This window comes from Danio rerio, chromosome 20 (genome assembly GCF_052040795.2).
Source record: "Danio rerio strain M-AB ecotype USA chromosome 20, GRCz13ab, whole genome shotgun sequence".
NCBI classification, from domain to species: domain Eukaryota; kingdom Metazoa; phylum Chordata; class Actinopteri; order Cypriniformes; family Danionidae; genus Danio; species Danio rerio.
In genome coordinates, this window is record NC_141040.1 from 7,163,499 (window position 1) to 7,182,105 (window position 18,607).

General features: G+C 39.9%; 2 protein-coding genes across 3 annotated transcripts in view; one reads left to right on the plus strand and one right to left on the minus strand.

Moving 5' to 3' along the window:
- The window catches only part of dsc2l (desmocollin 2 like), a 1,349,056-nt gene that overhangs the window by 1,042,327 nt on the left and 288,122 nt on the right, over window positions 1-18,607 (minus strand). The window lies entirely within an intron of this gene.
- Window positions 1-18,607, plus strand: part of tns3.2 (tensin 3, tandem duplicate 2) — an 817,627-nt gene that overhangs the window by 458,435 nt on the left and 340,585 nt on the right. The gene's annotated exons all lie outside the window — the stretch shown is intronic.

An 18,607-nucleotide genomic window follows, 5' to 3' on the forward strand; every position in this document is an offset into this window, starting at 1 on the left:
TCAACTGATATTAAGCAGTCTACTAATACTCAAATGGACCATCAAAATTAAGCATTACCGATGATTTGAGCTCAAGATATATTTGCTAAATTATAATCAGTGTTGAAAATGGCCAAAGGAAGTTCAAACGTACTGCAAGAAAACAAAAAAGTAAAGCAAAACACTAACAAACTGATAAAACATCTTCATCAACTTGACAACACACATAGCCTACACAAGGAAATTCTCACAACACATGCAAGTAGAATCCCACGGCAGATAGGTAAGACCACAATGTTGGGGGAACCCAAAACCCAAAAAGTGAGTGGTAAAAGGTCTGTGGCACCCAATACGAATGTTATCACTCGATTGAATGGGCATTATCACTGGTTATCAGCTGATAGATATGGGTCAATGGGGGCCTTCTGCGCCTATTATCATCCATCCACATGGTTAATCAGCTATAGATCACATACGGCCAAAATTTAACAAGAGTTATTTATATTGTTTATTCAATTTCCCATTAATTGTATTTAATTAACCTCTACCCCCTACCCCAACCCTAAACCCAACTGTCACAATAATCTAATCACAGTTACAGATCTGGATCTGGAGTCTTCTCTATTAGTATAGCCAGGGGGGGACTTAGTAATTTGGGGGCACTAAGCAATTCCAGCATTGAAACTCAAAACACTGTCTTTCTCTAGAGATATTTGTTTTCTCTCTAGATTCAGGGTTTTTATGTAAATAAACTGTAGGTTAAAATATATTTTAAGTGGAACCTTCTTAATTTAAAATTAAATACAATGTATTCACAAATAAAAAGCAAGCTCTCGAACTATGTAGTAAATTAGCCTTACTTGTGATTAGATTTAATATTTGCATGTGCAGTGTGGAAGAAACGTTCCATACCCCCTTGTTTATTAAAGAATAACGTCAAAATCGTAATGGTTATAGACAGATTTTTCAACATATGATAGAATAATGTTAGAATAGCTTTAGGATGATTAATATAGGCTTCTTGGCATTGGATGGGGCCCCCTATTTTTTGGGGGCCCTAAGCTGTTGCATACCTCACGTGTTGGGTAAATCCGCCCCTAAGTATAGCTGATTAACAATGTTGATGAATGATAATAACCTTCTGAGCCTACCAGTAGACGCAGAAGGCCGCTTCTGGCCCATATCTATTAACTGATAACCACTGATAATGCCCATTCAATCGAGTGATAACATTTGAAGCGGGTGCTCTGGTGTTTTTGGGGATCTGAGATAAGAATTTTGTGTTCATTTTAAACCTCATGGAGGTAAAGCAACAAATCACATGCTTAAGTGTTTAACCTCACTCCCATACACCCAACCCCTCAACACAGTCGTCAGTAATTTATTACTGTGGTGATGCGGTTATGTGGTTATTGTCACAGCCCTAGGCGGCCTCTATTTCTGTATATAAATGTGTAGTGGGAATTTGCATGTGCACGTATATATACAGTTGAAGTCAGAATTATTAGCCCCCCCTGCTTATTTTTTACTCTAATTTCTGTTTAACGGAGAGAAGATGTTTTTTTCAACACATTTCTAAACATAATAGTTTTAATAACTCATTTATTTTATCTTTGCCATGATGACAGTAAATAAGATTTTACTAGATATTTTTCAAGACACTTCTATACAGCTTAAAGTGACATTTAAAGGCTTAACTAGGTTAATTAGGTTAACTGGGCAGGTTAGGGTAAATAGGCGAGTTATTGTATATCGATGGTTTGTTCTGTAGACTATATCAAAAAAAAAAAAAATAGCCTAATAAAGGAGCTAATTATTTTGTCCTTAAAATGGTGTTTAAAAATTTTAAAACTGCTTTTATTCTAGTAGAAATAAAACAAATAAGACTTTCTCCAAAAGAAAAAATATTATCAGACATACTGTGAAAATTTCCTTGCTCTGTTAAACATCATTTGGGAAATATAAAAAATAATAATAATCAAAGGGGGGCTAATAATTCTGACTTCAACTGTATATATTAGATTTCTGTATGAGTTTGCATGTGTTTTCTTAACTTGAGCTTTCTCGGCCAACATATGAATATCTATATATCTATATATCCATCTATCTATCTATCTATCTATCTATCATTTCTGACCCATAAAAAAACGAGTGTGTTTACAGGTCTACCGATTTGTCTTAAAAAACGCTCAAGGTCATATAAATCTTTTAAACATTATTTATATTTAAATGATCTGTGATGTTCCAAATCTCATCTGAACACGGTTTCTTTCAAGTTCAAGTTCATTAATTTATAGAGCTCATTTAAAAACAGCCACAAGACTGACCAAAATGCTGTACATAAGTCACAGTAAAATAAAAAGACTATCATCATTCACTTTCTTTTCGGCTTAGTCCCTTTATTATCTGGGGTCGCCACAGCAGAATGAACCGGCAACTTATCCAGCACATGTTTTACACAGCGGATGCACTTCCAGCCACGACTCATCACTTGGAAAAATAAAAAGAGTATAATTGAATATAAAAACATAAAAATAAGCCAAGAGAAACAACAGAATAAATAAAAAAATAAGCAGAAAGGACTATTAAAATATTAAAAAGCCAAGCTACATAGGTACGTTAGGAGTGATTTAAAAATCAATAGTGATAGAGCCATTCTAATCCATAACCGAGGACCCGCTCGGAGAAAGCTCTGTCCCCTCTACGATTCAGTCTGGACTGAGAAATTAAAAGAAAATTTTGATCACTTGATCCAAGAGATCTTATGAGAGTGTAAAATGCAATAACTCTGAGAGGTAGGTATAGGGTTAGATAGTGAAGGGATTTAAATACCAGTAAAAGCACTTTAAAATCAGTTCTGATTTGGATGGGCAGTCAATGGAGAGGCCCCTTAGAAGAGGGGTAATATGGTCAAGTTTCCTACTATCACAAATAAACCTAGCAGCAGCATTTCAGACCAGCCTTTTGGCAAGAAAATTTGGTAACACTCTACAATAACAGTACATGAACAATGATGTATTAATATGTAAACTAATCATTAGTTTAGTATGAATTAATGATAAGTTAAGGTATGCACTAATCAATAATTAACTTTAACTACAACATGATTCATATGAGTGTGAATGACGGCTACCTTACTTACTTGTTAGTACATGATTGTTTGTTAATTAATGTATTAATTACTGCATTTGTTTATGCTTAATTCAACCATGATGAACTCATGATAATGTATAATTATGTTATGACTTTACTTGGAGGGGCACTTCATCATTAACCCATTCTTAACTACTCATGAACTCCTTGTGCACGTCCAACAAGTGAGTTTACACTGAATAACAATAGAAAAGTGTTCTGTCAACATCAACATGAACAGGAGTTCATGAGTAGTTAAGGATGAGTTAATATTCATGTGCCCCTCCAAGTAAAGTCATGACATAACTATACATTAACAGCTCATGAGTTCATATCGGTTACATTTAGCGTAAACTTAAATGTTAATTAATACATTCAACCGAGGCTCATTCTGAAAACATAGTCCAGCGGACGTTTCTGGAGACCACGAAATACATCCTGGGAGGTACATATGGCTGCATTTCATTTTTTTAAGCGAACGCTACGGGGCAGTGTGACGCCGTTCCCTTTCGCTCTTGCCGGCTGACCGCTTACCTCCGTGTGGAGGGCTTTCCCGCTGCAGTCAGTTTGTATGGTCAGCTCATCGTGTGCGTCGGCGGACTTCAGATGCAGAAAGGAGGAGTTGACAAAGGCGTCCAGGTTCGAGTCCGGGGAAGAGCGATTCTAGAAACCAGGTAAGACAAAAACAGAATCAAAAAAATAAAGCGAACTAGTTCATAACAGGGTGAGAACGTGGTGAAATTCGAAAATGTGGTAAAAAAAAAAAACCAGACGAGGGCTTTTCTTTTTCTAGATGGCTTTTCTAAATTGTTGCTCGGGTTTAGGGAAGTAATCGGGCGGGCGGGTCAATCGGTAAAACTGGTTGGGTTCAGGGAAGGAGGAGGGTGGGTCAGCCGATTGGCCGGTCGCGCAGTCAATCATTCGCTCAGTCAGACAGCGGCCTCTGGTGGGTTGACGCGAGAACAGCGCGGGCGCGAACGGCACTCGAGATACAAAAAAACCAACCCAAGCTCATTCTGGAAACGTAGCCCCGCGGACGTTTCTGGAGACCGCGATTTACGTGGCCGGTTTGGTTTTTTCCGAGCGAACGCCGCGGGGTGGTGTGGCGCCGCTCCGCCCCTCCTCTTTGCGCTCGCCGGCCGACGGCTCGCCTCCGAGTGGAGGGCTTTCCCGACGCAATCAGTTCGTCCGCCTAGCTCACAGCGTTGCGTCGGCGGAGCGGAGGCCCCGGACGAAGAGGAGGAGGAGCCGGCCGCGGTGGACGACGACCGGGATCGAGTCCGGGGAACAGCAGGTTCCGGAAATCAGGTGAGACGAAAAACGGAATCCGAAAAATGAAGGCGAGAACGCGGCGGGATCCGAAAACGCGGTCGAAATCAAGACGAGGGCTTTTGCTTTTTTTTTTTTTTCCCGATCCGGCGGCTTTTCGCGCGAGAACTGCGCGGGCGCGAACGCCGCGAAAACAAAAAAACGCTCGAATACGTACCTCCCGGGACGTAAATCGCTGTCCGCAGAAACGTCCGCGGGGCTACGTTTCCACAATTAGCCCGGGTTGGAAAAAACGCACACAGCAGCCTCTCGCGGATTCGCGAAAACAAAAACTGCACAAATACGTACCTCCTAGGACATATTTTGCGGTGTCCAGAAACGTGCGCTGGACTACGTTTTTGGAATGAGCCTGGGTTGAATACATTAATTAACAACATGTAATAACAGGTAATTAAGGTAGTTGTTATTTTCACATGAACTCATGTGACTCCTGTTGTAGTTAAAGTTAATGATTAGTGCATACCTTAACTCATCATTAATACATAATAAACTAATGTTTAGTTTACATATTAATACATCACTATTCATGTACTGTTATTGTAAAGTGTTAGCGCAAATTTGTGATTTTTAAATCCAACAGTAAACTGAATTGCAGTAGTCTAACCGTGACGTAATAAAAGCGTGGACATTTTTGCAATTTAAAATCACAAAATCATAGAAACGCCTTTTGTTCGGCTATCTAAACAGCATCCTTAAAAATTTCCCAAAACATCCCAATCCCCTGAAGCAGACAAATAACCCAGAATCTTCTTGTTTTAGTAGCTTGTGATCAGTAGGCATCAAAAAGACATCATTCAATCAAACCGTGACACCAAAGCGCAAGTTAGACACGTTAAAACACTGAACGGTGTGTGGGATGTGTGGCAGGGGAGCATGCTCTGTGTTATTTATGAGCACTTGATTAAACATGACTACGGAGTATGATCTGTAACTTTATATCCATCTGGCAGCTCCTCGGATTTATTGTGAAGAAGCTGTTTATGCTCAGTAAATACATTTCAGATAAGCCGAGCTGGCACTCAACAGAACGCTAGCTGTCAGAACGATCACAATACATATCCGTTAACACCTCTGAAGGATCCATGAATCTTATAAATGTGATAATTAAAGGCTGACATTGAATCAGGCTTTTGAGAGACTCGTAAGTGATGCACTCCTGCAATTTATGGCATTAGACATCCTTCATTAGCTATCACCCAAACCTTCAGGGCAGTTGGAAGTTATTTTAGTACGCCGCTCAGAAACGGTTTCATATTTTTGGGGCATCCTGCTTGTTTGGCCTGCTTTTTTGATCGCACAGCAGGGCGTTGATGGCTGGTAACCGTCTCGGAGCTCATCCCTGTGAAAACTCTTGTCAACATTGTGAAATTTATTTACTGAACACAAGTGAATTGCATTAGTGGTTTTTCTTTTAAACACTTTTTATAAACATTTAAACATTAAATACAGTTGAAGTCAGAATTGATAGCCCCAATGTTTTTTCCCCCCAATTTCTGTTTAACAGAGAGATATCTTTAACACATTTCTAAACATAATAGTTTTTTTTAACTCATTTCTTATAACTGGTTTATTTTATCTTTTTCATGATGACAATAAATAATATTTTAGAAAAATTTTCAATATTATATTATATTATTTATTAGGATATTAATTAACTAGGCAGGTTAGGGTAATTAGGCAAGTTATTGTATAACGACGGTTTGTTCTGTAGACTATCAAGAAAATGTATACCTTAAAGGGGCTAATAATTTTGTCCCTAAAATGGTTTTAAAAATCAAAAACTGATTTTATTCCAGCCAAAATAAAACACACAAGACGTTCTCAGGAAGAAAAATATTATCAGACATACTGTGGAAATTTCCTTGCTCTGTTAAACATTGTTTGGGAAATATTTTTAAAAAGGCTAATAATTCTGACTTTAAATATATATATATATATATATATATATATATATATATATATATATATATATATATATATATATATATATATTTATATATATATATATATATATGTACAGTTACATAATAATACATAATAATGGCTTCATGGCAGTCATGTTTATGACAGATTTATGACAAGTTATGTCTTGGAATTGTCAAGTTGTCATGAAAAAGATGAAGGTTTGTGGATTGTGGTTTGTTTATGTCAAGTTGTCATAAACAAAAGACATCTTTGCATTTAAAATGTCATAACTAAAATGTCAAAGCTATTTGTTAATGGCAAAATTAGGACAAATTTGTCTTTTTCTCTTTTAGAAACTTATCTGCATACCATAATCTTGTCTACCTTGTCTTGCTGTTTGCCTGTTTGGTCTCTCACAACAAACGATATCTTGGAGCCAATAGCTAGACTGTACAATAGGGCCTATAAGATCCACAACAGACTTTCTGGATGGACACATCACTGTTTTGCTTTATCACTTTCTAAAGCTTTAACATTTCAAAACTACATTATGAACACGGGTATTAAACTGTACTATTAAATTTTAAATAGCGCTACCTCAGCAGCCCTTTGTGCTTTGGTACCAAAACTCAACACAAGAACTGATCATTCCACCAGATCTGTAACAAATAGATGTTTGCCTTTACCGGCTTTTAAAAACTGTTATGGACAGAGATCTTTCTTTTATGTTTACACAAAAGCCTGAAATGAGATCCCACAACATCTCAAAACAATACCAACACTGAGACTTTTTAAATAATCCCATGCTCGTCAACTGATGGTCAACTATCGCTGTAGCCACTAAGATAGTAGCCTGGTTTTCTCTATTTTATATGTTTGGTGATTGTTTGTACTGTGTTTATGGATGAGATGTCTGTCTGTTTTTATGTTCTGCAGAGCAGGAATCTGCTTAAAAAACAGCATTCATGCTGAGTCAGGCCTGATTATCTTTTAATATTTTCCTGTTTAAAAATGAAAAATAAATAAATACATAAATAAATAAATAAACTGAGCTAATGACGCTTAGTGATAGATGTTATAAGCAAAGATCAAATCTCATTCACATTTATGTCATGATTATAAAGGTTTAATGACCGTCTTATAAACATCCCTTCAGGTAAAGTGTCACCAATACAATTTTAATGGTGAAATTAGTAAGTAATTAGTTCCTTTTTTGAAGTAACTAACCCAACATGTATCAGGTATTGCTGATTTGTTCATCAGTGCTGCCATTCACCATTACAGAAGCCCACCCAGTCAGTTTACTTCCACCCGACTAATTTAACATAATCTATATACTGTTCTGAACTTGTTGGGATTGATTTATTTAGTTCAGAGCATTGCATTATTTTTACAATGGAGTGTTTGCTCGAGGCATTAGTGTGTTTGGACATTTTATTGATCATCTGTCCACGTCTCACACAGATTCGTTTCACAAAAAAACATTACTAAATAATTTTGAATAGTGCAATAAGGGTGAACCACTGACAGTGCTGTTTAATTTACATTTATATATATATATTTAAAATGAATTACTGTCTGAGTGTCTGATCATATTACAATCATGATATTATATGTATTAGTGTACTGAGCATTTATTAGTATTATTTGTTGAGCCTCCACATATAGTATGATGACGCCTGGTGAAACTGTGACGTGTGACGTCAGACTTAACAAGAATTTTAATTGAGGGCAAAAGTTTTGACACATTTAACACTTCATAAGTCCAGTTCTGTCAGGGTGGGGGACACTGTCTCTATAGTGGGGCCACAAATCATGATCTTCTGACTTATAACAGTAATTATTTTGGTTTCTGTGCGATGAAGCTATCACATCAGACATGGCAAATATTAAAACAAAAATCACACAAGAACATTAATTGAGATCCTAAACAAAAGTGAAAAGTCATAAAAGTTCTAAATAAAACCTGTTATTTAAAACCCAATCAGTGGCCAAAATATTGACAGGTAAAAATTATTATTATTATTATGTCCTTTAGGATCAGAATTAGCAATATAATGATAACAAAAACACTGCAGAGAGCAACGTTTAGATGAATTTGAAATTATGTGCACTGGATATATTTCTTTTAATTATAAAAATGTCAAATGCACATTAAAGGTCTCCTTAAATAAGAGATGTTAAACTCAATTCCTGGAGAGCCGCAGCCCTGCACAGTTTAGTTCCAACCCTGCTCCAACACACTTACCTGTTGGTTTCAAACAAGCCTGAAGGACTCAATTAGTTTGATCAGGTGTGTTTAATTAGAGCTGGAACTAAACTGTGCAGGGCTAAAGCCCTCCAAGAATCGAGTTTGACATCCCTGCCTTAAATCATCTTTGAATTTATAAAACTGCTCTGGGATCAGGTAAAAGCTATGGACACTATCTACACAACAGCTATATAGACAGCTATATTCACACACCTGTGGTTTACAGAGATCAATGCGCCTACAGAGAACAGTTGAAATTTTGCCACCAGTGTCAGTTCCCCAAGAACTAATTCCCCCTCAGATCATCAGTTCCCCCATGGTTGCCTTTGCATGCAATAGGAACTCTGAATGAACATAGGCCGGCCAACAGCAATATCAAGCACCACAAACCCAACCAACAATTTACAAAACTCATCCAGAAAAAGAAAAGCCCGTCTGATTTTTACCACATATTCAGATTTTACCACATTCTGACCCTGATATGATCTTGTTCACTTTATTTTTTGGAATCTGTTTTTGTCTTGCCTGATTTCTAGAACCGCTCGTCCCCGAACTCAAACCCGGTCGTCATGGTCAGCTCCCCTCTGCGTCTTAAGTCCACTGACGTACACGACAAGCTAACTGGACAAACTGGTTGCGCCGGGCAAGCCCTCCACATGGAGGTAAGCAGTCAGCTGGTAAGAGCGAAAACAAAGAGCTTAGAATCACCAAGAGGCGACACTCTGGTGTAATTTGGGAAACAGCCACTAGAGGCGGCCATTTTGGATTGAAAACTCCAATAGAACAACATGCATATTATAAGTCTGTAAAATTAACCATTAAAAGTGCTGATGTTCATGATAATACATGTTGTATTGTCGTCTTTCAGGTTGTATCTCAACTTTAAGGCGCTTTTTGAATAAATAAATAAAAAACAAAGCAGCTGCTTGCCATTGCGACAGTAATGAGATCCAATGGACAGCCGATCACTTTCACTCCAAAATGGCGGAATCCAGGGCTGTTGCTGGGCGCTGCTGTTGCAATGGAACGTTCTATTGAGTGTCGCCTCTTGGTCATTCTAAGCTCTTTGGCGAAAAGGAACAGCATCATACCACCCTGTAGCGTTCGCTTAAAAAATGAAATGCAGCCGTACGTATACCGGCTACATAATTCGCATTTAGCATGTGTTTTTGGTCAAAACAAAAGTGTCAACATGAGCACTGTGCTCATTGTGTCATTGCTAAATTAAGAATGCATTACCTACACAACTATATATCTTCAAAAGAGAACGTCTGATAAATGACATTTTAGATTAGGTGACAATTGGCTATTCTGCAGAACACTGTGAATGGGTGACGTCAAGCGTTGCTGAAGTGTCAGCCAATCAGATCGCTTTATGCAAATACACCAGCTAGACAGTGGCCTATTGCTGACTGAATTTCAATGGCTGACGCTTCTATGACCATCCCTACAGTCCCAACTTCAGACACGCCTCCAGTCAAGCGTTAACGCTGAAGCCCCGTGTGAATGTGGCGTCAATCATTCAGAAATTCAGTCAGTCAGACGGTCGTTCGACAGCGGCCTCTGGTTAGCTTGTGCAACAACAGCGTGGGTGTGAACGGCACTCCTGCAAGAAATTTTAGATACGAAAAAAGCACACACATCGGCCTCTCATGGATTCGCAAAAACTGCATAAATACGTACCTCCCAGGCCATATTTCTTGGTCTCCAGAAACATCCACGGGTCTACGTTTTCAGAATGAGCTTGGGTTGGCTAATAAAAGGAAAGCCCTCATCTGATTATTACTACATTCCCACCCTGTTATTTACTTGCTGGCATCTGTTTTTGTCTTACTCGCTTTCAGGAACCGTTCTTTCACAGACTCGAACCCCATCGCAGTGGTCAACTTCTCTCTGCATCTCAAGTCCACCGACATACACAACGAGCTACTTAACAAACTGGTAACAGTCCCGTAGAGTTCATTTTAAAGATGAAATGCAGCTATACGTACTTCTAGCTACATAATTAGTGATCTCCAGAAATACATATAGGGGTACATTTTCAGGATAAGCCTACAGAATGAGTCTTCAGACTTTCATGTGGGAACTGAGGAGATGAAGGTTCATAAAATGAAAGTTCAATAAAAGTAAGTCAATTTAAACACCACTTGGTAAAACATTTAGCATGTGTTTTTGGTTAAAACAAAAGTGTCAACATGAGCACTGCGCTCATTGTGTCATTGCTAAATTAAGAATGCATTTACTACACAACTGTATATCTTCAAAAGAGAACGTCTGATAAATGACATTTTAGATTAGGCGACAATTGGATATTCTGCAGAACAGATGTTTATGAGGGCCCATGGTTTCCGTCACCATATGAATTTTTCTCTATCACATTTGTCATATTTAGCGTGCTTGGCTAGACAAATGAAATGCTGCAATCTCAAGACCTTTGTCGGGGATGTTACAGCACTTTGCTCTTTCGTACGGGAGAGAGTAAGACTCAGCTGATGCTCATGTCACTGTGCCAGTCTAAGACGCAGCAGGAGCTAAAAATGGACAGATAAGCAAGGGGGTGGGGAAAGACGCAAAAAAAAAGAGAAAGCCAGAGAGAGATCCCCTGCTTCTACACCATCCTGTTTTCACAGATTAGCTTTTTATTGATCTACCTCTCACCTGCTCCCTCTCTCAATTTCTCCCGTGCACCCAGACAGGCTCTCTTTGAGCGCTTCTACCTACCGGTGGCAGAGGCCCTGCATTTTTAACACCTACACGCACTCACACACACATATGCGAACACATTTTTTCTTTTCATCTGTGTGTATTTCTCTCTGCCAGGGCCTCTGTGAGTAGAGAGACTCTAAGAATAGCAGTCAGTCAGATGAACACCTCAGAAACGTCTGCTTCCAAAGGAGTTCCGCTGCGCATGTTTGTGTGTGTGTGTGTGTGCACATGTGTCTCAGGAGTAAGAGAGACAGCAGAAAAATGAGAACAGACAGCTTTACACGCACCAGTCTCCTTGCATTATATTTGGATAGTAACAACACACATACATATATACGCACACATTTGCTCAAACACACACACACACACACACACACAATGACAGCTTGCAGTTTGGAACCTCCGTTCTACGTCCTGGTTGGTGGGAAGGGGTTGCGTTTCCATAGTAACAGAAAAAGGGAGCTCCCAGGCCCCTCCTATGTGCACAAGTGATGCGGGTTTACCACGTACGCAAACGTGCAAATGTTTTCTTGTTATTATCCCAAAAAGAGAACTGCAAATGACATTTATGTGGGTATTGCGAAGTCGCGTATACATGAACGCTAAAGCGTATTCTTCGAAATGTCAAGAAGAACTTGATAAAAGGGTCAGGCGACCCAAAAACTTCCCGCTGATTTCCTGTGACCAGATACGGGTCACTTCCTGTTCTGAAGTTGGGTGGAAATGGCTAATTCTGGGATGAGTCACACAGCGCTTGCCCTTTATAAAACATACACACAACAACTCGCAGCTTATGAGTTACCAAGTGAAGCCACTCTGTGTTGATAACCTTCCCTAAGCTGATTTGCTGGTCTTATCAGGTTTAAGCTGGTCTACATCTAGTCTTGATGTGTTCTAAGTTAATAAGAGCTGAGATTCATATATTGATTTTCATGTGCTAATTGTCTGTGGGTGTGTATTCAGTGTTTCCTAGGGCATTTCTAATGTATTGGAAGCTGGTGTTTGTGGTTATGAAGGGTGTTGGTGGCGGTTCTTACATTGCCAGGGGTTTGCAGGTGTGTTTACTAAAGGGTTTCAAGAGGGTTGGTGGATGATAGAATAATTCTTGGGGTTTGATATTGTTTAAAGAAGTCGCTAGGGTGTAGTTTTTATAATTATTTGGCAATGTTAAATGTTTGTAATGTGTTTTAGAGTGGCTACTAACCCGTTTCTTGTGAGCTTCTATTATTAAGACATTTTATGGGATTATCGGAGTGGATGCTAAGACATTTCTTGAGCATTTATGATTGGTAGTGTTAGTGGTTTGCTAACACATTAAAAGTGGGTTGAAAGGGCATTTCTAAGGTATTGTTATCTGCTAAATTGCATTGCTATGGGTTTGGTAGTATCTTGTCAGGGTTGTTAGGGCCTTTGCTTGTCTGTTCAAGTGGTCACAAAAGCAAGGGTATTAAGTGTGGTTTATTCATAAACTAATTTCGAGAGGATCACGTGCTTATAATCAACACGGCTGGCTCCTTGTTAGCTCCGTAATCAGCCCTATTAGATGATTACGGAAGCATTATAAATAACCTGAGTTTTCCACTCCAGTTATCTTTGTCTTGAAGCTCCCCCCCTTCCACCCCTACATCCTCCCACTTTTTCTGATCGGGCGACACGGTGGCCCAGTGGCTAGCACTGTTGCCTCACAGCAAGAACACCGCTAGTCCAACCCATCGGGCTGGTTGGTGTTTCTGTGTGGAATTTGCATGTTCTCCCCGTGTTCGCGTGGGTTTTCCCCGGGTTCCCCGGTTTCCTCCCACCGTCCAAAAACATAAACCATAGCAATCGACTAAAACAAATTATCACCCAATACAACCTGAGTTTACACTTCTCACGGTGACAAGCAGGGGAGTTCTCGAGACCTACCTGACCTCGAATTCCCCTCTCGCCCTTCTAACGGGAGGGAGCCCCGGGCTCGAGGATATTACGAGCTCAGGGCTCTCTCCCGGGACAGCATGCCAAATACGCTTTATTGATTATCAGCCAAGTGTGAACTCTTGAATTGGCTGTTAATGTTTGGAGATTGGCAGTGTGTTTTTAGTGGTTCCAGGATGTTGACAGTCAACATAGGCTCATTCTGAAAATGTAGCCCTATGTACATTTCTGGAGGTCGCGTATTATGTAGCCAGAAGTCCATATGGCTGCATTTCGTTTTTAAAAAGAACACTATGGGGCAGTACGACACCGTTCCTTTTCGCGCTTACCAGCTGACCGCTTATCTCCGTGGGGATGGCTTACCAGCTGTTACCAGTTTGTACAGGTAGCTCACCATGCACGTCGTTGAACTTGAGACGCAGAGAGGAGTTGACCATGATGACTGGTTTCGAGTCCAGTGAAGAATGGTTACAGAAAGCAAAAACAGAAGCCAAAAAATAAAACAAACAAGTAAATAACAGGGTTAAAATGTGGTAGAATCTGAAAATGGGGTAAAAAGTACTAAACAGTGTTTAGGGAAGTGGGTGGGGGGTCAGTCACTGCTTTTAAAAACACTATTGGTTGGGTTTAGGCAAGAAGGAGGGTGGGTCAGTCGATTGATCAGTCAGTCAGTCAGTCAGTCAGTCAACAGCGGCCTCTGGTGGATTTACGGGAGAACAGTAGACGCAAATGGAACTTGCGAGAGAAACTTGAGATCTCAAAATGTGCACACAGCGCCCTGTGGTGGATTTACAAAAACAAAAACTGCAAGAAAAATAGCTCCTGGGATGTATTTGGTGCACTCCAGAAATGTATAGAGCAGTACGTTTTCAGAACGAGCCTGACTTGTTGATAGTTGTAATAATATTGAACTTAGTTAACATGGGATATGGCAGTGTATTTTGGGTGGTCAACATAGTGTTTATAAGATATTGGTAGGTGTTAGCGCAAGGTTGTTCGGATATTCCTTAGGTTGTGTTTGGTAGGGAAATTGTAAGATCTTTGTAGTCATCACACACTGCTATAGTAAGGGTTTAGTGGGTAGTAGGTTTAGAGATTGCATGGTTATTAGAGCATTCTTAGAATATGCTTATACTTTGAAAGCTTGCTAGTGTTTTTTTGGGGGGTGTTTACGATTATTATGGCACTATTAGTGGTTTGCATATGTAATCTAGTAAATGAGTAGCCTACTAATGGGTGGTTGGGTTATTGATAGCTTGTTAGGAAATTAGTAAAAGCTTGGAAGGATGCAACACGCATGCTCCGATGCCAGCACCAACCCAAACAGAAACCAACTAGACTGGAGCGCTGAGAAGAAACATTGTGCCATGAACAAACAGCACACACCAGGACAGGAGCGCACATCCCGAGTATGCCCGGCCTGAGTGCAGCCAAGACGGTTCTCATATAAAGACGAAGACAGAAGACAGAAATATGAGTTCTTGACCCGAGAAAATCAAAGCCAAGCACAACATACTAGACAAGACAGGACTAGTGTTTGGACTCTGCCACAAAAACAAGAATTAACAAGACTGACGTGGCAGAATCCTGAATGTGTTTGTTAAAATAATTTCTAAGGTGTTTCTTCACAGGTTTGATATCAAATAGAGCTAAATTCGGAATGATAGTGACCCTCAAGGATTGGAGTTGCCCATCCACATCGGTAGTGTTTGGTAGGGCGTTTCTTTTGTGCTTGAAGTCAGTGTACATTGCTAACGTTTTAGTGTGTTTTTAGAGACTGCTGTATATCTAGAGATTGCTCTGATATTAGGGCATTGTTGGAATAGGCTAATATGTTTTGAAATGTTGCTAGTGCATATCTGGTAACAATTATCTGTAATTGTTATGGTATTTCAAGGATATTAGGTCATTGCCAGTGTTTAGAAAGCTTGCTAGGGTGTTTGATACATTGTGTTTGTGGTTATTAGAGCATCTGTAGTGGTTTGCTAGCTTGCTCAAAAGGTGGCTAGACAATTAATAGGCGCTTGCTATGATTTACTAGTACATTGTTGTAACATTCTAATATGCTTTGAAAGGTTGCTAGTGTTTTTTTGAGGGTGATCACGATTATTTTAGCACTATTGGTGGTTTGCCAGTTTATTCAAGTGAATGAGTAGCCTACTGATGAGTGATTGGGTTATCGATAGTTGTTAGAACATTGGTAAAAGCTTGGAAGGCTTTATGTTTTGTTTGAGGGCACTATTCTAAAGTGTCTTTATAGGACCTTGCTTAAGGCTTAGATGTGTCTTGGGGTGGTTGTTGGGGTATTTTTAGAGTGTTTCTTCACAGGCTTCTGTGTTTGATTTCAAATAGATCTAAACTCTGAAGGATAGTAACCCTTAAGGATTGAAGTTGCCCACCCACATTGGTAGTGTTTTACAGTATGTGCTTGTGGTCAATGTCCATTGCTATGGATTTAGTGTGTTTTTAGAGGCTGCTATAGGGCATTTCTAGAGATTGCTCTGATATTAAGGCATTGTTGGACTATGGTTGGAATAGGCTAATATGTTTTGAAATGTTGCTAGTGCATATCTGGTAATATTCGTCTGTAATTGTCATGGAATTTCAAGGATATGACCATTAGGTCATTGCCAGTGTTTTTAATGTTTGCTAGGGTGTTTGGTACATTGTGTTTGCGGTTAATAGGACATCGGTAGTGGTTTGCTAGCTTGTTCAAAAAGCCGCTAGGCAATTAATAGGTGGTTGCTATGATTTATTAGGGCATTGTTGTAACATTCTAATATGCTTTGAAAGGTTGCTAGTGTTTTTTTTAGGGTGATCACGATTACCTTGGCACTATTAGTGGGTTGCCAGTTTATTCAAGTAATTGAGTATAGTCTACTGATGAGTGGTTGGGTTATTAATAGTTGTTAGGACATTGGTAAAAGCTTGGAAGGGTGTATGTTTTGTTTAAGGGCACTATTTTATTTTTTGGGGGGTGTTCACAATTATTTTAGCACTATTGGTGGTTTGCAAGTTTATTCAAGTAATTGAGTATAGTCTACTGATGAGTGATTGGGTTATCGATAGTTGTTAGGACATTAGTAAAAGCTTGGAAGGCTGTATGTTTTGTTTGAGGGCACTATTCTAAAGTGTCTATATAGGACCTTGTTTGGGACTTAGATATGTCTTGGGGTGGTTGTTGGGGTATTTTTAGAGTGTTTCTTCACAGGCTGTTGTGTTTGATTTCAAATAGATCTAAACTCTGAAGGATAGTGACCCTTAAGGATTGAAATTGCCCACCCACATTGGTAGTGTTTGGTAGGGCATTTTTTACAGTATGTGATTGTGGTCAATGTCCATTGCTATGGATTTGGTGTGTTTTTAGAGGCTGCTAGGGCATTTCTAGAGATTGCTCTGATATAAGGCATTGTTGGACTATGGTTGGAATAGGCTAATATGTTTTGAAATGTTGCTAGTGCATATCTGGTAACATTCATCTGTAATTGTTATGAAATTTTAAGGATATGGTCATTAGGTCATTCCCAGTGTTTTTAACAACCCAAGCTCATTCTAAAAACGTAGTCAGTTTATTTTTTTCAAGCGAACGCTGCCGGGCGGTGTGACGCTGTTCCCTTTCGCGCTTGCCTTACCTCCTTGTTGAGGGCTTCCCCGCTGCAACCTGTTTGTCCACTCAGCTCACCGTGTACGTCGGCAGGCTCGAGATGCAGAGAGGAGTCGACCACGACGTTCGGTTTTGAGTCCGGGGAAGAGCAGTTCCAGCAATCAGGTAAGACAAAAACAGAATCCCAAAAATTAAGTGAACGAGTTTCATGACAGGGTGAGAACGCGGTGAATAAAATCGGTGCTTTTATTTTTTTGAACGGCTTTTTGTAAACTGTTGCTCGGGTTTAGGGAAGCGAGCGGGCGGACGGGTCGATCGGTAAAATTGGTTGGGTTCGGGGAAGGAGGAGGGCGGGTCGGCCAATTGGCCGGTCGCGCAATCAATCATCCGGTCAGTCGGACAGCGGCCTCCGGTGGGTTCACGCGAGAACAGCGCGGGTGCGAACTGCACTCGCGAGAGGCGTCTGAGGTGCGAAAAAGCGCACAACAGCGGTCTCTCGCGGATTCGCGAAAACAAAAACTGCAGCCTTACGTACCCGCCGGGTTGTATTCCGCAGTCTCCAGAAATGTCCGTGGGACTACGTTTCCACAATAAGCCCGGGATGGTTTTTAATGTTTGCTCGGGTGTTTGGTACATTGTGTTTGTGGTTATCAGGGCATCAGTAAGGGTTTGCTAGCTTGTTGAAAAGGCCGCTACGCAATTAATAAGCAGTTGCTTTGATTTACTAGGGCATTGCTAGAGTGTTGGTGGATGTCAGGGAATATAAGTCATTTCTAGGGTGCTTATTAGGACATCTCAGTCTGGCCAAGCTGGGTAGCCAGCTGGTCCCCAGTCTGACTAGCTGAAAAGTAAAATCCGCAGAAAGTAAAATCCACTGATGAATTAGCTTCCTCAGCTCTTATTTGCTGTGTTTAAGCACTTAAGAGCTGGTGGGTTTGCACTCCAGGGACGCATTTCACTGAGAGTGTTGATTTGTGTTATAACGTGTTTGCAGTCCCACATGAGACACCAACTAATCCTAGCTGAGAACATCAGAAACACGACCCGTAATCTTGCACTTTAGCCACCTACAAGCCACGGCTAAGGCAAACACTCCACCCACACTACAAGGACATTTATCACCCTACATCTTTTCCAAAGGGACGGTGAATAGATTTAATCTTTGTATATTCACAATTGCATCGTTTGCTAATTCCCTGGCTCTGCACTGAGTCACTGTACACTCGCTATAATGATTTTTCTTTATTAGCTTCCAGCTTGTTCTCCACCTCCGCTTTAGAGGATCTCAGATGGGTACTTTGAGACAAATTGTCAGACAACAGCAATTAAAAGTTTTTATTGGGTTCATCATTTTGTAATGATGGGGGATTGTTGCTTACAACTTTGTTATTACAGCATTCCCTTCGGGATCAGATTTGGGATTTCCCTATTTGATACTGCTGACTTTTCAATATTTAAAGAAATAAAGTAGTGTTGTTTGCATTTTGTTTTGCAGGTGTTCAGTTATGGAGACAGAAGATCATATTTGTTTTGTACACACCCAGTTCTGCAATAACTGGCTTAAATGGTTCCTTTTATCAGGAAATCTAGGAACTTTGGCTCAATGATGCAGTTTATTTGTTTAATAGTTAACTATTAACTATGCCTATATCCATGGTTCAACTATTTTTGTATGATATAATACATTTACATCAGTGACAATGGATGAGAAACAGGCCCGGAGTAAGAATTCAGAGGCCCCTGGACATAGTGTTTTGTAGGCCCCCTACCTAGCCGCACCCCTATAG